At 35.9% G+C, this 19,770-nt stretch overlaps 1 protein-coding gene across 5 annotated transcripts in view; it reads left to right on the forward strand.

The window, feature by feature from the left end:
• Window positions 1–1,307: 1,307 nt before the first annotated feature.
• PPARA (peroxisome proliferator activated receptor alpha) overlaps window positions 1,308–19,770 on the forward strand; it is a 38,718-nt gene continuing 20,255 nt past the window's right edge. For 4 of the 5 annotated variants that reach the window (XM_075507719.1, XM_075507738.1, XM_075507748.1 and 1 more), the window contains exon 1: window positions 1,308–1,434. The gene's annotated coding sequence lies outside the window, so the exon portion shown is untranslated. Of the gene's footprint in view, window positions 1,435–13,420; window positions 13,562–14,094; window positions 14,161–14,903; window positions 14,924–19,770 lie in introns of all 5 variants that reach the window. The other variant, XM_075507729.1, reaches the window with a different exon arrangement.

A 19,770-nucleotide genomic window follows, 5' to 3' on the forward strand; every position in this document is an offset into this window, starting at 1 on the left:
TCTACAATCAGGTGGCATAGGGAGTTTTGGCTACCTATTACAAACCCGTACGTCCTGAAAACCTTGTGGGTGTCTCACTTGCTTTTCAGTAGTTCTTTAATGTCTTCATTTTCTATTCATACCCCTCAATACTGTGGTCTTCTTAAAGGGCGTTATGAATTTTAAACCATGGAGAAAGGGCTGCATTTCAGTTGTGATTTTCTTATGCTGTAAAATATAAAATATTTTATGTGTTGAGTGTTATAAAAATATTAGAGAAGATAATGTCCTACAGGAGAGTAGGATACATGGCCTAGGATATTAATCTTGTTCTGGAAAATAGACTGTAGTGCTCACTGTTCACCCAAAGTAGTCAAGGAGGGCAATGTAAATTTTCTTAGTATTTTTTTAGAAGAAGCTCTTACTTCAAAATTGCAAATACCACTTTTTTTTTTCTCTTTACTTTGCTTTAGCTTACCTGCTGAGATTTGAGTTCTGAGTTCTGTTTCTCTTGGACATGGCATATTTGTTGCAAGGGGAAAAAAAAGAGAACCCCATACTTGTCTTGGAAAAGAAATGAAGTTGAATTCATATTTATTATAAACACAAACATATTTTCTTACAGCACTTTGGAATTTTAACATTTTTAATTTAATCTGACTGCTTTTGCAAAATCTCCCTGAATCTTTTATTTGTTTGTTTTTCAGTTGAGTGGACAGGGAAGTCATTTTAATCAAGCCATTATTTATTTTTATAGCTATGTATGCTTTTTTTTTTGTAATTTTTTTTAACAGGCCTTATAAAGTATATAAAAGAAAAATCTCTACCTTTGGGGTGTAAATGGTACTTCAAAGGTCATTTGCAAAGACATCGTGTGGGATGTGTGTGTTTGTAGCTCGGAAACCATAACTACTCTAACAGTTTGTGCACATGAAGACTTGGACATTTGTGAGAATGCTCTTTATGAGTACAAGTATCTTCCTTTATAACAAATAATTAAAATAGCACAAATTTCACTGTAGTGGTCTCAGCTGAGTGCTTTTGAATTTTTGTAGTATGGAGAAAAAAGATCAGAATGATACTGTGATATGCCAGTCATATACCCTAGTTAGCTAGATGTCAGTGTAGTCCTGCTGTAAAATGAGGTGTTGTATTAAAAGCCTCAGGCATTTAAAAAATAATTTTAGCCCAAGTGAAATGACAGTGTTTTTTTCTGAAGAAGCATAAAGAAATACTAAAAAGCATTATATTGCATGATATCAATATAAAATCAGAATAGTAAGCTTTGGGAAATTTTGTTGACTTTTTTTTTTTTTTTTTTTTTTAAGAAAGAATGTCAGCAGCTTTTTGTTAATGAAGAGCCACTTGTTATCACCAATGTGCACATGAAATGGAAAGGGAACAGATTCTGGAAAACAACTTCTGTTTCAACCTTGCAAGATGCTGCGTGAAGTGGTGAGCACATACGTGGACGGGGAGCTATCTTGGCATTGTTTTTGAACAACTAGAGAAGAAAAAACATTTGAGGTAGAATTTCTGTAAAGTGTGATTAATGTATAGTCAACTGACAAGGAAAGAAGTCTGAGCAAGTAGTGCAAACAAATAGTTGATAAATGGAAAGTGGTAGCACAATCAGGAGAACAGAGTAAGTGAGATTTCCTTATGTTCCAGTATCTATTGCTGTGTTAGACTTCTATGTAAAAGTTGTATAAAGGCGTTATCCAGTAGAATTCTGAATTCTTAATATTTTAGAAGTAGAGTGCTCAGCATTTCACAGGACCAGGTCTGTAAAATGAAATATTGAATGACTTTTTATGAAGTAGAATGCTGAATATTCACTGAACAAAAAAGTACTTATCTGGTAAGGTTAGGCTCTAAATCATCACTGTCCTCAAAATAAAACAAAAATCTCTCAATCTTAAAGAGTGTGATATTTGGCATGTTTTAAAAACATTAAATTGATATGAGCAGACTGTTGTGTGACCAGATTGCATGTGGCATTGAGATGTTGCCAAATCTGATTCCACTTCCTCATACCAGTTCTAATAGTTTCTGCTTATGAAACAATATTTATTTATAAGTGCATTGCATGTGTCTTTTAAGTATCTAGGAAGTATAATTTCTGTGTCCAGTGAAGGGCTTCTCGTGCACAGATTAATACAAATTATAAAATACAGTTCATTGGTATTCTAATCCTGATTTAGGTTTAAGCTGTTACATGACTGGTTTGTGTGGTTGTTTGCTGTGTTTTAAAATGCTGTAAGCATAAGATATAGAAACTTTTTTTACTTTGCAGATTGAAAGCTGAGAACTACCAAACAGGCATAGTTTGTTCTGTGGTACTATATTCATCTAAATTTATTGTTTTGAGTTCAAGTTGTCTCATGCGTGTGGAAACGCTAACAGTATGAGATAAATTTGCAAGCATTTGGCAAGTTACCTACTACTTTCTAGAAATGCTGATATGCTATCATGGTTTAAAAAAAAATTATAAACTAAGAGATTATTCACTTAATCTTTCCAAATAGTAAAAGAAGCTTGTTCATAAGTGTGTCTGCCTTCAGGAACTCACAGTAGTTAGCAGCTACTGAAGTTGTAAGCTTCTTTGGCATTTGATTCCAGGTAGCTGAAATACATGTGAAAGTGAGTTAGTCCAATATTTTTGTATTTCATATTTTTGTATCTTTTTAGTCCATTTTCAGTTTCTTGGTAAGTATGTAAAAGGAAACCAGAGCTGCTGTTCAATGTGCAAATTAACTGCTGGTTGAGTAACTTCTTACTCATCTATGAGTGTATAAAATCCTGGAGTTGAGAGCATTTGTTGTTGTGAATAGTTTAGAGTTTGATGTATTTTGCATGGAAAAATGATACCACAATCTGTCCTAATGTTATTTAGATTTAACAAAAAAATTGATCATTTGAAACTATTCTACAGCCTATGATTAAGGTTTGGAGGCAGGGCTTACTGTCTTGCTGTATGTATCCATGCATCCAGCACAGTTATGCTGTCTGAGTAAGTTCTATTGTCTGCATATAAGCTTGTATTGCCATTCATTTTTTGTTACACAAATAAGAGTGCTACATGCCTGTTTTGTTTTGTTTTAAATAATTATTTACTGGAAATGATTGATATAACAATTCACAGAAGACAACACTGAATTTAAACCAGAATGTGAGCGTTCAGATGGTAAGAAGAACTTTTGTCTATTTGCAAAATCTATTTGAAAGTGAAGACTTGAATTACTGTTGACATTTCCTAGCCTCCTGTTAGTGTTACTGCTTCAGCAAGAATGTTACTACATACATGGCATTGGAGTCACTGTCCAGGCTCATATTAAACAAAACAAAACTTTCTCTCATCTTTATTCAACATGTGTGGAAAATGTTCCCTAGAGTAGTAAGGCTGAAAAATATAATACAGAACCATTTGGATTTGAGGGGGAGGAAGAGGGAGAAGGTGGGTGTTGTGTCAAGAGACTGCTTTGGAGACTCCTGGGTTTATTAGCAGGCAGTGCTTGACGGCATTCTGTACAATAGGACTGATGAATGCTCCATTACAACGGTCGATGAATTCACCCACTCTAATGTTAAAATAAAATAAAATTAACGGCAACCCACACGTCATAGTGAATATTGTTGGCTTGTTGGCAGTTTTCAGGGGAAGATTACAAGAACTATGCATTAGCAGCATAAAAATTATGTTTCTAATGGAGGCTAGAATTAGGTTCTTGGTAAAGGTTAGGAGTCTTAAGAATAATTTGAAAAACTAGCCAGTGTTCGTATGCACAGAATATTGGACATTGAAGTTTACTCAGCAAAGTTGAAAATGGTTAAGTGTGGCTTTTCAAATCTTTTTTCTTAGCCTGTAGGTAAACATTCAGTTTGGAGTAAGTGTGCTGCATTGTGAGGGGGTTTTGAGTGGGCTTATTGCCAGTGTGAGAGGCTGTATGGATGCAGTTTCATTACAAGAGAGCTATGTAAACAGGAGAATGTTCTGCCTGTGGTCGTTTCTGACCAGTTGGTTGTTGGAAGTTTTGCTCTGTGGGCACAAGGTAGACTTATGTTGTTATGCTGTATATATGTGAAATTTAAAAATGGTGTAATGTGTATATTCATATTCCACATAGCTGCCCACAGAGAAGAGCACATAAGAAATTTGAACTGTTTTTTACCTCTGAAATGAATTCTTTTATTTATTTATTTATTTATTTATGCTTATCCACCTCAGGACAAAAGACTGCTGTGTGCAGTTAAGCAGGCCAGTCTGATTAGAAGCAAATCAGGTAGCAGCTTTAGAATATATGTAACTAAGAGACAAGCAGCACAGGATACTGCTTTTGAAAAAAGCAGCAGCTGTACATTTTTTGTACTGTGCTTCCATAGAGGTGGGACTGTACATAAAAAAGCCAGTATTTTCAAACAGCTGTCAAATGTTCAACTTACATGTATGTTTTGGGCACCTGATTTTCAGCATACTGAGCTGCCATAATTCTAACCAAATTTACAAGGAGTTGCATTTTCTCAAGATTATAAATCCTGTAATAAATCCCATGGAAATGTAATAGTGATTATCCTTTAAGAATATAGAATTGTTCAGTTTGCAGCTATCATTAATTCTATTTGTCTTCTACATGGTATGCATGTGTGTGTGCATGTGTGTGTGTATATATACGAAGACATAAATACGAAAAAAGAATACAATAGGATGTCCCCTCTCTGTGTTGTTCCTGATAGCCCTGCAAATACGAGGCTTACAGCGAGAGGTGTGGTTACACAGCATGGCCTGATCTGATCTAGCAACTGTTGTTAAAGATCAGTCAGGCTCCCTCTCCGTGCTTCTTTCCTGTGCTACCATCCATGTGTTTCTATCCTTCCTTTTTGCTGCCCCTTAGTGAGTCTGTTCAGCTATCTCTAGCTCTGTTTTTCCTGTGTTACATCTCTACTGGCTTAATAAACTGAATTGTTTCACTGACGCTGTGTCTACGCTGGGGAATAAAATATGCCAGGGACTGTTCTCCGGACCTGTAACAAGGCGGCAAGATTGCACACACCTAACAGTCTTCCTCCCGAAACAGCATGGTTGCACCCAAACTGCCAGTGGAGAGCAGTTTGCTGCTCTGCGTTTGCTGTCCCCTTAACCGTGCCTGCCCATTTGTCTGGGAGGGTGCCAACTTGGTAAGGGCCAAAATGGTGTCAGAGAGGACGCTAACAGCATGGCTTGAGCCTGTGCTCTGGCCCTGTTTTATTTACTATTATAGATGTGGCCAGAGAGGTCAGAGAAGTGTGAGAGCCAGCACAGGCAGGATGGAGCTGTGTGGCTGGAAATGAAGAAGGGAGAGGGAAGGTGCAGGGCTGACAATGTCAGGGAGCTACGGAAGGGATATCCTTTTGATGTCAGGGAGCTATTACGTTACTTAAGCTGGCTTGTCTAACTGTACCCTTAGCACAACTTTATTTTGCAACCAGCAAGTTCAGTTTGGCTCTGTAGAGGGCTGTGACTGCTGTGTCCCTATAACTGCTTTTTCAAAGTCTGATTCAGTCAGCTAAAATGCCTTACAAAGTGAATTAAAACTGGTACATGAAAGTACATATATGACTTTTTAAACAGGATTTCTTATCCTGGCTGTTTCATTGGACTGTTGTTTTTCTTCCACCCTTCTGTAATTCAGGTGATTCCTTAGTTAAAAGAAGTGGGGAGGAGAAGCGGGGTGGCAGGCAGGCAGCAACGGTGATACTATTGTCAATATGGGGCTGTTAAACTGGTAAGTAGACACCCTTCATGTCGTATGAAGGATAAGCAGAGAGCTTACATGTCAGGAAAATAATTGGTTATATTTTGACATTTTTTGATCGTGCAGGAGTGTGAGGCTTGTGATCTCTGTACTGTAGCAAGTGACCTGATTTAGAACTGTGAAGTCATGTGTCCTAAGTATATCCTCTATCTGACGTGTCAGTAGCTTGGAAGTACAAGTACTTGATGTCCATTTGCCAAAAAATGTAGATTCATTGCATTCATACCTGGTGCCAAGACTCTTGTCAGCAATGCTAATTCAGTGTAAACTTTGGTTTTGTGTGATACATTTATCACAAAGAAAAACTTTTTAAGGTAGGAATTTCTAAATTACCAGAACAAAACTGAAGGCCTTTTTCTTAACAAAAAAACAAATAACAAAAAGTGAAAGAATTTTGTTTCACATTCCACTCAGGATACTCTGAGTTGTGGCATGCCATTAAATCAAAGTAGGTTTATTTTTAGCAGTTTTTATTTATTTATTTATTTAAATGTAATAGCTGAGCAACAAGAGCCTGTAAAAATACTTTGAAGGAATGAGTAAAATTGTAGTATACTGAAGAATAAGTAAACTACACAAATCCAGGTGCTGTTTATAGAAGACATTAAATTTTTTCTACTGGTAAAAGAGTATGAAAGCTAGGCCATTGGGATTACTCAATTAATTTTCAAAAAGACACTTGCAAGCAGAAGGAGCCTAAATCTGTAATACCTTGTCTGAGGGTCATTCTCTTTTATAGGATATAGATCCCTCTGTTAAGCTGAATTTAGGTTATCAAATATGTCTTATTATTATGTCTGGGCAAGGGAATAAAGTTTATCAGTGAAATAAAACCACCGAAAATACACAGTGGTGGTGTTCTCTGCTAAGAAGGCGAATTCAGTCTTCTTGAATCTCTTCCAGAAACAGATGTAAATTCCACTGTAGCTTTTCAAATAGTGAATAATCATGGTCTGTTATGTTTGGTGATGAATCATGCAAGGGGTTGCAGATGGTGAGAAGAGTGCAGCTGTGCAGATACTAGAGGGGCGGAGATAGAAGACTAGAGGACTCAAGGGGATGAAGGAGGTGATTTGAGGATGGGTTGACACGGCTTATGAAAGAGAAGGATAAGACAGCTGAAAGAGTATTGAAGCTGAGTGTGCCAGGGTAATGCTGAAACTGAAACCTGAGATTTGGGGACGGGGAGAGTGCTGGAGGCTGAAAAGGAGGTATACTTGAAGCAGAAAGATATTTTTTGTTGCTGTTGATCTTGAAGCAAAACTTGCAGTGTCAGATGCCAAAGTAACTGGACTTTTGTCCCAAGCCAAAACAAGAAGGAGACCAAGCTTAGATGTGGAAGTTTAAGCTGTAAATGAAAAGAGAAAACTAAGAGGTTTCGTGTTCCTTTTAAAGGAATGTGGGTCATAAGTAGGAGAGCTATTGTAGTAACAGATACAGATGCAAAGTTGTGGGGTTTTTTATTTTGATTGTTCTGAGCACCACCTGTGTAATGAGATTGGGATGGCAAAATTTGTTTGCCAAGGTGGAGAAGTTGTGTCTGACGAGGTGTTCTAAAAAAGGGGGATTGCAAGGCCTAGGTTGTGGTTGAAGGGCAGGTAAGATTCAAGTGAAGTTTTTCACGGCCTTAAACCAGTATGCTAAAAAGTCCAAACCATCTTTCAACTTTTTACATTAAGTAATTTTAAGATATCTTTTTCTCCCCCCCCCCCCCCCCCCTTTTTTAGATAAAAAGTATTGTTCCAAACAATAGCTCTTTATTCAGGAAGAATGTTGCCATTAAGATGTCTGTAAGAACTAGTATTTTTGCCCACAAGTCAGAAATCCTCAGCCAAAGTGAATATTTAACCACTATTTCAAGGACAGCCAATTATCTTTTTCTTAATAAAGTATGCCATGAGGATTCAAAGTGAGGGACCCTGGAAAACTGTAGAATACTCCAAGTACTGACATAACTTAAGGCACCCATTGTACTGTTTGTGTGTTCTACAAACCTTAGTAAATATAAAACAAATACTGAAAGTGAACTGAAAAAAACAAAAAAGAGGGGGCAAAAGTCCAGATCTGTCTTGGAAGAGAGTTATGCTCCAAAGCTGCTATACTGAAAACTGTTTCCAGGATTGTTTTCACATCTCTTTTAGTCTAATTACGTAAGAAAGTCAGGTATATGCGGTATGGTCTGCTGTCCACTCCCCCTACCCAATAACTTTGAACCTGTACGTCTTGTCAAATTTGATAGAGGAGTAGTGGTTGCAAAGGCATTAAAGTTCTGTAATTTTTGTGAAAGTTGGTAACTGGAAAGAAGACAGGAAAACACATTATTGACCCTACTGAGGAAATGATGCAATATGAATTCAACAATTATCTGTTCTGTTTGGCCTGTCAGTTGCCAATCAGCATAGGAGCACTAGTGAGCCAGTTGCAACATGTAGCTCTGAACCAGCTACAGCATGTTTGCTGTTTGCATAGTCAGTAGTTCAGGGACGTTGTGTGGGGAGGGGGAACTGTAAGTGTAGTGAGAAGGGGGAAGAGCAGGGAGACAGGATAGGACAAAGTGGGGTGACAAAGGTATGAAAATTTTACGTCTTTGGGAGCAAATCAATAGAAATTAAAGCTTTTTTATTTCTTCTCCCCAAAGTTGCCCTTTCCCCAGTGTTTTAATACTGGTAATAGTAAAAATCGATATGAATTCTACCTTTCGAATTTGTGTACTGTCACAACTCCATGCTCTCAAGCTTTTATCATGTTGTTTAAACTCACAAAATTATATACAACTTCAAAAATTTCATTACCAGTCAACAAACTCAGAACTACTTGGTATCTGTAAAATATTAGATTATGTGGCATAATAATAATATAATATGTGGCCTTGAATTAGGTTGTATTCAGTTGAAGTATTTGTCACAGGAACATTCCTTTGCTCTTCTGTCGAAGAGTACGCAAGGTTGAAATCATATGGGAATAATAAATATGCTCACAGAACAAAAGATTAGTTAATTATTTCTTATCCTTCATTTTACTATAAAGTTAAACTTAAGGAAGGTATTTTTATTTATAACACAGCAAGGATTCTAAGTTCTAAAGAGTATGTTACTACCAGTCCTGCTAATAAGGAATTATCGACAATATATACCAATTGCTATCACACGTAAAGGTCTGTGGATATAAAACAAAAGGGATTCTTATATCCTAGTTTATGAGAACACATTTTAAGGTATCCATACATATACATGAACCCTAAAGATTGTTGAAATATTATCAGAGTTTTAGAAAGTGCTTCAAGGTCTTTGCTTGACTCTCTAAATTAGTGGCAATTGTTTTTTATTTCTTTTCATAAATATAGTATGTCTAAAATTTCACATTTGTTAGTAAGACTTACTAGACAGCTTTGCTTGTAAAAGTTATGATGTCTTTCTGGATAGAACAGTCATGTATGTTGTGGGGGGTTTTTTGTTTGTTTGGTTGTTTTTTTTATCAAGCGCGTGAGCAAGTAAAACTTCTGAGTTACAGAGGTTTATGTAATAGCACAGTCAATATGTTTAATGGAAAATGGCCAAAAATTTTGCCTGGCACTGCCTCTGTATGTATTAGATTATAATTTTAATTGACAATTTTAGTTGCACAGATGTCTTTAATTTGTTACCCTCTGAAGTTTATTTTTACCATATGTAGCGAAAATGTACTCTGCAGGAGACTTAGCAAGGGGCTTACATTTTATTTACTTCAAAAATTGATTATATTGGAGATAATCATTTAGTCACCACACTAAAATGCAATTTGTATTTGCCTTTTACCCTCAGATATCTTTATCCTTCAACAAATGAAGTCTCTGTAGAATATCAGGGTATAGTTAGAAAATTGTTGAGAAGCCACTTTGCATAATCTGAGATGCTGTGATCACATGTGCAAGGAAACAATTGTAACATTCCAATTTGGTCTTGAGGATCTAGTTTCCAGTGAGTGGCATGTTAGGACAGATGTGTAGGCTGTTTGTAAATGCTGTACACGTTGGAATCAACTTTGACTTCACCACTCAAACTTATATTTACATATTATTTTTAGAAAAAAAAGGGATAATGGTTTAGGATATCTAATATGTACATGCAGTTCATAAGACATAGTTTTTGTGGGATTTTTGGTTTGTTCCTTTTTTAAAAAAAATTCCCTTAATTCTGGGCATACTGTGCAAACAGATTTAGCCTCAATCTGAGCACTGATTTCTGAAGTCGAGGTATCCCTAACTGTTAATTAATTCAAAATCTTGGCTTATGTAATTAGCTTGTCAGATATTTGTACCGTATTGCAAAACTTAGAAAAAACAGATGACTTCCAAATAGATGGGTAAGGAGTTTTGGGTCACATAGGGAAAGTAAGAGAGCTTTGAGTTCATTAACGCGGTAATAAAAACATAGCAAATACTCAGATGACACATTTGTGTGAACGTGACCTTGGATCTTGGATCAAATAGCAAATACATAAATGTCATGTTTGTCTGAATGTGACCTTGCATTGGTTCAAATATCAGTCATAAATCAAATCCTAGCTTTTAATGTACCTGTAAAGAAAACAGCCTCTTAAATGATGCATCAAATCTTTGTTTCTCAGTAGTTGTGGTGTTCACATGTAAGTCTTCAGCAAAGACATAGAGCATCTGTGTGGTAAACACTATATTCTTTTAGCTTCATCACCTACAAGATGTTGTCATGGATGATTTAGAACCTGTAAAAGTTTGAAGCACAAATTGCTATGGCTGCTATGATTAACATGGGTAATCATTTGAATCTTGCTCAAGTATGGAATAATTTGAGTGGAATATAACTGTGACTTGAAGTGACTTGAAGAGATATTGACATTGAAATGCATTGGATAACGAGCAAAACCTGAGCAAAACCTGGAGATTCTTTGGAGAGAGGAAAAGAAAAAAGGAGAGTGTATTGGAAGCATAAAGGTATATATAACAGTGAAGTGGGGTTTTTATTAGAAACTGTAGTGATCTGTAAGTAGTACTCATGGAACTGTATTTGAACTTGAAAGAGAGCACATATCAGAGAACACGGAGTACTCTATAACATAGTGGTTACTAAAATGTTGCCATGGCTTAGTTTCTTGAAGGAAAAAAATTCTGTTGTTCTTTTGACTCTCTTGTTAATAAAATATACTTGCTTCACTGGTCATGCCTCAAAAATACTGGATATTATTAACTCCAAGCTGAATATTTGCTTTACATGCATTAATAACTAATGTAATAAATTGAATAAGCCTCCCTCATACTGTTGTCCAGGCTGATTTTTTTTTTTTCCTAAAGTCATGTTAATAGTAGTATGCTTATTCTATAGATTAAGCTTGTAGTCAATTCTCAACCACGTGTCAGAGCTCATTATTTACTATAAAAGTGGAAACAGAGACAGGATAAATAGAGAAAGAAAAAAAAATTACAAATTGCCTGTTTTTCAGGATTTCTAGGCACCTTGACAATAAAAGCTGAAGCAAGACTAAAGACTTTAACATGAAGTTTTCCACTTAAGTCTTTGACAGTGCTTGCTTGGTTTAGTCAGGAATCATCTAGACATCAGACTGGATTATAATGTAGTTAAAAAAAAAAGAAACAGTAAATAATAGTAAAATAGTAAACTAAAAAGTAAATAGTAAAATAAAAGAAAATAGTAAAGTGAAGGAGAACATTACAGGTTACCAATAATCCTAATATAATATATAGTTTGTTAACTAGTATTACTATTGACTGATACTGAAGTCCTGACTAGTCAACTCTTACAAGAATTTACAGGATTCAGCAGACAGATTTAAAAGAGAGATTTGAAAGCTTTACTTTGATATATAGGTACTTCTGACTTTAGCTTCAGTTCAGCTTTCACTAGAAAGAAATGCAGGTCTTCCTATTCCTAATTACAGAAACCACCAAAGTATTCACTTTTTCGGTATGAAAACTCACATTTAGAGGAGAAAAAAACAAAGCAAAAAAATCTCAATGTCATATTGGTATTCTATGCAGACTTGAATCTATTTGAGCTTGATGTCAGTTCAAGCAACAATCCCATCTCCACTCTTGACAGAAATGAGGTAGGAAAAATACATTTTTGTTTTATCAGTGGAACCTTGCTGCAAATTTGAGTAATGTCACATTTGATGCCTCTGATGTCCATTTATGTGGAAGAAAGGAAGCATGACTTCCTTTAGATAGATGTAAACTTGAGGTGATAGACCTGTAAGTCTTGTCTTTGGAGCCTGAAGGCAAAGGTTGCAAAACCTTTATGTCCCATTGCTGATGAAGTAAAATCTGGCTCCTGTTGTTAAAGGGGTTGGCAGTGGCTAATTTAAAGATGGGCTTCAGATCTCATTGTACTGATAACCTAGAACTGTGATATTTCTTTACATCTTAAGTTGAGGTTGACTAGTCTAATGTTGTGGGCCAAATACAATGAAATATATTTTCTGGTCTAATATAAAGTCAGTGTAAAAGTCATGTATGTAAATGTAAAGTGTTCCCAACTGACTTCCTAGTTACCAAGTTCTTGAGAGGCTTGTTGAATTTAAAATTTCCCATTAGAAAGCCATTTGATGCTAGGATGTTGTTTTACTCTTTGCAAGCAGGTGAAGTCTGTCTTTGAGCTAGATTCTACTCTCAGCTTGAGTTTCCAGTACTGGAATTATTATTTTAATTTATTTATTTTATTTATTTATTGGAGCATGTTGTTTCAACTCGGAGTAAATGCCTGTATCTTCCATTTACTGGATTCCTGTGAAAGTTCTACTGCTGGAAGGATGATGAATAACTGTGGGATGATCTCCCGAGTCTATATGACAGTTCCATAGCCCTGTCAAAAGATGATAACTGCTTAATCTAATAGAGATGCTGTCTGGTCTGTAGAGCAGTTTTCAGTTCTCATCAGAGACTTAAGAGGCATGGCTGCTTTACTTCAGGCAATGCAAGTGCCTGGTTTACAGGTCCAGCCTGTTGATACAATCACTGGATTCTTCAGTGGGGATGCAGGCTGCATATACACATGTATTTGCTGGCTGTGCAGCACATGTATTCCTCTCCCCAACTGCTTATTTCTGCTTCCTCCATTGAGCCAGCAAAAATATTTGTAAGGCTTTGCAGTGAACTGGATCAGGGAAGCGATTTGATCAAAAAGTACCGCTTTTCGATTTGTAATCGTGGCCTCAAAGATCAGTCATGGCTCTGGAAAGTCCATTGAGTTCCACTCAACCCAAACATGTAAGTGAGGTGCTTGACATTAGGTGAGATGAATACCCCTCTTATGTCTTTTGCTGAAAATTAATTTCTGCTTTGTAATTTTTTTCTCCATTAGTAATTGCATCATTTGTGTGAAAGTGAGAGGGTATGATATTTGGGATAAATAGTTTAATTACCTCCTGAATAGTTTTGTTGCTGTCCTGTTATTAGTTACTTCTTAAACAGTAATCTTGGCAAAACAAACAATTTTTAGAACTATTTAGAGTATAATGAATGTGTTACATAATTGAAAGAAAACATTGGAGGAAATCGTGAATATATAATCATGAAGGTATAGAAAGCAGCTGAATAGTTTTAAAGCAGAAACGTTGCATTTAAAAGGGGGATGAGTGGCCCTGTTCAGAGACATTTATCTTTCTTCAATATGTTCTAGGCAATGAGACTCCACTTCAGAGAGTCAGGACCCATGAAGTAGCTTCTACACTGTGCCACTAAATCTTGGAAAGAAGCTACAGGGAGATGCCAACAGGGATTGAAGCTGGCTCAGTAACTGCAAAGTAGTTGAATAGTGACTGTTAGTGATTATGTCATTGTTCTCTGTATTTTTTCAGTCTGTGCTTTGCCCCCTGCTCCTTCCTTGGCTGATTAGTTGCTTTTTTGCTGTCTCTTTCTGTCTGTTTCTGTGTAGGGTCTGCTCAAATTTTTGTAGCTGAGCAGTGTTAAGCAATCATTTCAATAAGTATTTTGGGCTTTTTGGTCTTTGTAGGTTGTGATATTGGTGCAAATGCTGTGTCTTCGTATATACTGCAATTATAAGTAATTCAAAGTTCTCTTTCGTAAGGAGATATGGTAGCATTTTGTCTAGCAATCCAAGATGACTTTGTATGTCTTGCCTTTAACTGAGTGTTTTTATAATCATACAAACTGAGGTTTTAGATTTTTGCTTGGGAGGGACATAAATGTTAAACAGATGTTCCTAGAGCCTTAAATTTCTCTTAAGGCAGATTCTGCATTATGGCTGCTTTGCCCTTGAATAATACGTAAGGAATCTTTCATGTTTAGTATGGCTACCTCCTCTTTGACAACCCTTGTTTGTTTTCTCCACAGAATTTGTATCCTGATGGATATATTACTGTTGGTAATACTTTTTGCCACATGACAGGTGTTGCTTATGTTAGCAACATATGTTCTTACTTTTAAAAGTGGTTTGCACCAGGAAAAGTGCAGATTTGTAGCACTGACTTGTAAATTATGTTTTCTAATTTTATTAAGTCATTTTTTCAACGTAGAAATAACTGACCAACTAACAAAACAGTGACATCCTAAGAACTGAGATTTTGTTAAACTAGCGGGAACCTGCATACCAAATATCATGCATGATACAAGAGTTTCTGGCAACACCATTATACCTTTCTATATATCTGGAAAACATCTGTTCTGCATATGCCATAAAATAAACTTAATTTTAAAATCTCAACACTTTGCCTAAATAAGCCACGTTGGCCTTATCATTGCATTTTCTTCGACTCGTGGTGGGCTAATAGGAGCTGGTGCTGCAACACAGAAGAATTGTATATGCTCCTGACAGTCTGACAGAGTACGTCTAGTTGAAGAATACTTCTGCTTAGTGTAACGTACAGAGTCAGTCGTGCATGTGATACTGTTCATGCCTGACGTGTCATTGATCAGCACTGCTCTTGTGTGCATCTTCTTACTGCTGACTTAACTTGTACAGCATGTAAATTCATCTGTTTTAGTCCTGTCTTTAAAAGTACTTGCTTATGGTGTTGGCTAATTACTTGTATGGAAAAGTTGATAAAAACTGTTAATTTTCAATAAGGAAATCTTGCCTTTCCTCTCTCTCTTTGGATCATGTATTTTAAAATCCAATGGGATGGAAAATCCTGGGACCAAAGAAATGCTGCTGCTTGGCTCAGTAATATAAAACCAAAAAATATTCCCATATTGTTTTTACCATTTTTAATTTCAATCAGCAAATTATTAGCAGTGTTTCAAAGCTTTATCAACTCTTCCCATGTGAGATTAGAAGTGCGTTATCTCTACATCTTCTGATGCAATTAGAGAAATGTGTTCAGGGGAGGAAAGTAAAACTCATCATGGTCCCCACTCCACTGAAGCCAGTAGACTTGCCTCTGTGGCCCATTTTCTTCCTTCAAGAAACTCTCTAGTGTTCCTCCAGTTCTGCAGGTACTTATGGATCAGAGAAAGAGGATTGTCTTTTCTCCCTTTTTTCTTAGGCAAGGAATGTTCTTACTTTTTGATCAACCAATAAATTAACAGCTTTTTTCCTGCTGCAGGCTAATATAGACCAGGTTGCCTTACAAGCTGTGTAATTCCACTTCTGTTTAATGCACTGCCCAATTATAAGGGGAGTGATATGGGGAAAGAAGAACATTGTGCAGTATAAATGTACATTCTACCATAGTGCATAAAAAAAATAGGGTAGCACATCCAGGTTGCATAGAATTTTTCATTACATAACTTTTAAGAGCTTAACTTTGCAATTTTAGTATCATTTTTCAAAATTAGGGTATGTAAAATTTGATTTGTTTTAAAGGCAAGGATGCTTATAAGTTGTATATGATATCTTGGAGTACAACTGTGTAGAGGGAAAAAATACAAAGTTTTTCTGGTTTTTTTGGTGGGGTGCAACTGGAGAGGCTCATGAAAATTTTTCATCTCATGCATAGTAAATTCCCTTTGTCTTAGGTTCTTAATACTTTGTAAATTATAAAATATTACTAGTATGTAAGGTTATAAAGTATGAAAACTGAATCAAATGTCACAGGATAGAGGAAAAAACATGCATTCTTCCCAGGTAGGAGACTGGACTTCATATTTTAGGTGCCAAATTTTATTTTCAGTTATTTTTATTTTCAGTTGTTTTTTATGTGTTGAATCAGGATATTGGAAATATCCTGTAGCTTACATATTTCAGGCTCTTCCTATTCATCTAAGTTTTCTAAAAGTATCTACTGCAGCCACTAGTTCTAAATGTGCTATGTTCAGACAAATGTGCTATGTTCACAACATTCTCAAAGTGACCTAGAGGTAATGATTGTTTCAACTTTAACCTTGATATTTGCAAGCAAGCCCTTTACACAATCAATTTGTTTACGCAGTAAATCCAGACTTTGTTACTGCTTCTCAGAGACCTTTGCATCTGAAAGACCTGCTTCCTTACAGGGATTATCCCTATTGTGGCAAGTATTAAATGTGGAAGGGCCAGGGATTTAGTCTCCCACCATCCCTTTCCAAAAGTGAAGCAAATAACCAATTGTTGCGTGATTAGGTATATTTCTTTGATAATGTGACTGTGATTTCTTTAAGACCCGTTTCAAGTTTATAGGTAAGTTATTCATTGGGTATTTGCAGTGTGGTGGTGAGAAAGGAGGACTTCTTCTGAAAATAGGCATATTTCAAAGATAACAGGCATTGAGAGAGCACCAGTAAAACCTGTTTATCCTTAAAACCATAATTTCATAAAATCATGTTCTTATTTTTCTATGTCATACTCTCTTGTTTTCAGTTTACTTTGTGTGTGTTTGTATGTGGGTGTAGGAAAGGGGGTATAGAGACTAAAATATTTTATGGGGAAATGAGAAAATCCTCCGCCAATGTCTTTGTGGCACAGAATTTTTCTAAAGTCTTAAGAGTAAGAAGAAATGTTGACTTATACAGATGCTTCACTGGAACCATCACGCTGCAGCTACCACATCTACTGTTGTAACATGTACAGCTTTTTTTGTAAAGCAAAATACTCTCTGTGAATACTACTTAAATGAACTTCATACTCGTGACCCTTTTTATTTTAGAAACTTTATTTTCATACAAACAAGGATCAAGGCATATTAAGTGAAACCTGCCAATGAAAGCATACACATGTGTAAACATGCACAAAATACAGAGAAGACAGAAGGCAAACGGTTTATTGCATGAATACTAGACATTTTACTTAAAGGTTTTCTGTGCTTATGAAAAAAAAAATTATAACTTTTCCAGTAATTAAAATATTCGTATATTTTGACAGTCTTCAGAAATGGTTAAGTAATGGCTATGCTTGCTAAGGTAGCTAGTTAATCATTGACAAGAGCTGCTTAAGCAGCTGTAATTTACTAGTAGTGTTTGAAAGTACAAAAGGGTATGTAATTTAATAGTTAAAACAATAAGCACTTCATTTATGTTTCACTAGCTGTTAGGTTGTTCCTATATAATTCAGCTAAAAAGACTGCTGAATTTCAAATATTTACTGTAAATGTGGAAAAGTATGGTGCAATTTGGGCAGTAACAGGCACGCTGCTGAAAGAGCTGTTGCTACGTTCAAAGTTCAGCTATCAAGCCTTTCCTTTGTTTTCCTGTCAAATAATGCCTATTTTGTTTCAAGGTAGACTTCAGTGTTCACTTAATCTTTTAAAAATACTTGTGCTGGATGAAGAAGTCATACTTGGAGAGATGTACGTGATTCAATAGGGGACTTGAAGTAACATTGGGTACAAGGAGCCTCCTGGAACCTCCCGAGCTATCCTGGGGCAGAGTACTCTTGCTACATTGCTGCAGAGGAATATAATGTTTCTGTGCCGTGAACAACTGTCTTAGCCTGGGAGAACTTCATGAAGAGCGCACTGGAGGAGCAGTGCTGATCATATGCTCTGCCATTCCTTTCTTCCTTTTTTGTTTATGACTCCTCAGGGAGACAGATTTGGTAGTCTCCTTTGGATTGCCGGAGAACAGTTGTTATTATTCTTGGCTATCATCACAAAAACAACTTACATCAAGGTTTCTTTACTCTTTTCCCTCACCAGAAAATAGCCATGTCACAGGGATAGCAATTTAACTGTGTTTTCACAAATAAAATACATAAAAGTGATTTCTCATTTCTCAACTGGAGTATATTATCTTCCAGTTATATCAGGGATATCAGGTGCATAATGTAATGTTTTGAACTCTGTTAGATAACCAGCAGCAAACACCAGTTAGTTTCAGGTGTTACTGAGCTGGCTGGTGCTGCCTCAACAAGAAATTGTACAGAGATATTCAAGATTGAAAGTATTGGCAGATAGTAACAGATTATGTTAACCAGACATGTTCGCAGTTGATTCCTTTTCTTACTTTGTGAAAGTAATGTTTTGTAAATGCACTCTGCATCTGCAAAATTACTCTTCATTTTGAGTCTTCATGAGATTGGAAGCATTGCTCTGAATAAATGCAGATGGTTTAGCGATAAAATCTTTGTCAGATAATCTACAATAATCTGTGCCATTTTCCTTTGGTGTGCGACCATACATTCCTAAAGCATTAGGCTAATCATTTTATTTTTAAGTAGTCTTTTATTTAAAGTCCTCATTCATATAATTTCTGATTTTTTTTGTTTTCTTCAGTAACTATGGTCATGTATGTTACAATCATTTTAATTTCTATTTTATGTCTTATGACAGGCTTATGAGTATCAAATTTAGATATTTCTTAATACTTTGTCAGGTTACAAGCCAGTAGGATTTATAAGAGAAACAAAGGTGCTTCTTGGAGACAGGACAACTGCTGAGCTTTAAAAGAAAGTGACAACGGAAATTTATTTTACTAAATAGTTTCAGATTATGGAAATTCTGTAGGGATAGCAATTACACTTCAGTCCTCTATGTGAAACAAGTTATTTTGTTTCAGTTTTCCAATAAGTTCCGTTACGTTGTAAAATAATTAGGCATCACAATCAGTATTGCTTGGATGCTCTTAAAATAAAAGCTGCACCAGCCTTTCAACTGATCCCTTCAGAAAGAAGTTGAAATGCTCATGAAAACTCTCGTATTGCTTATAAATATTCTATTACAGTGCTGGCAATCTGGCACAATGTCCTAATGAGTATTTAATATATCAAATTGGAAAACTTAATTTGACTGTTATTTTTAAATACGGCCAAGCTGTGCATAGTGGTAGAGTAGCAATGTGACACATCCAAGTAAAATCAACAGTAACGTACCTGTTGTCTGTAACTGGTATTAGAAATCATGGATAAATTTCCATTCTTAGTCTCCTAGATATTCTTATTTGCTACACCATATGATATAGAACATGTTTTCCTTTTCTAGTTAATATTACCCTGTTTCAAAGAAATTGGGCAAATAGATCTTTACTAAGGGTCCTTGTAGTATGAGATGGCAAGTTAGTAATAGTGATAGCATCTGGGTTTTTTCCTACTCAAGGGAGAGTGGAATTGTTTGGTTTATAAAATCAGATATTTAGAGATCTGATTCTTATAATTTGTGATTCCTTTCAGTCTTCAGCCTTCAGAACTGTCTATTTTATTTGGCTTAGTTTTAGTAGTCAAAATACAATGAACCTTCTGAAAACTTTGTCATCTCAGTTATGCTGGACAGATACTGAAATCTTGAGTGTTTACTTTCATAAAGAACTCCATTTTGGTGTGTGAACTGAGTAAAATGAGTAGAAGCTCTGGATTTTGCTATGTGTTTGTGTCTGCTACTCCTTTAGTTCTGTCCTTCCAGGTACATGGTAAGCTGTTTCACTGGGCAAAAAAATCTGTATCTTTGCTCTACAGTGGTATTTGGGTTGGGGAAAAAATGTGCCACAAGCTAAATACCATAACAGTATTATTTTCATGAATTGCAGGAAAGATAATCTAACTAGACACTGTTTAAGTAAACTCTTTTTTTAGCCTCAACATAGTTGCTTTAAAAACAGGTACAGTGGCACACAGAGTTGTAATAAATTGCCCAAGGATGTAGGAAACATATTGTTTTCTTCTAA

The sequence above is a fragment of the Mycteria americana genome, chromosome 1 (genome assembly GCF_035582795.1).
Source record: "Mycteria americana isolate JAX WOST 10 ecotype Jacksonville Zoo and Gardens chromosome 1, USCA_MyAme_1.0, whole genome shotgun sequence".
Classification (NCBI taxonomy): Eukaryota; Metazoa; Chordata; class Aves; order Ciconiiformes; family Ciconiidae; genus Mycteria; species Mycteria americana.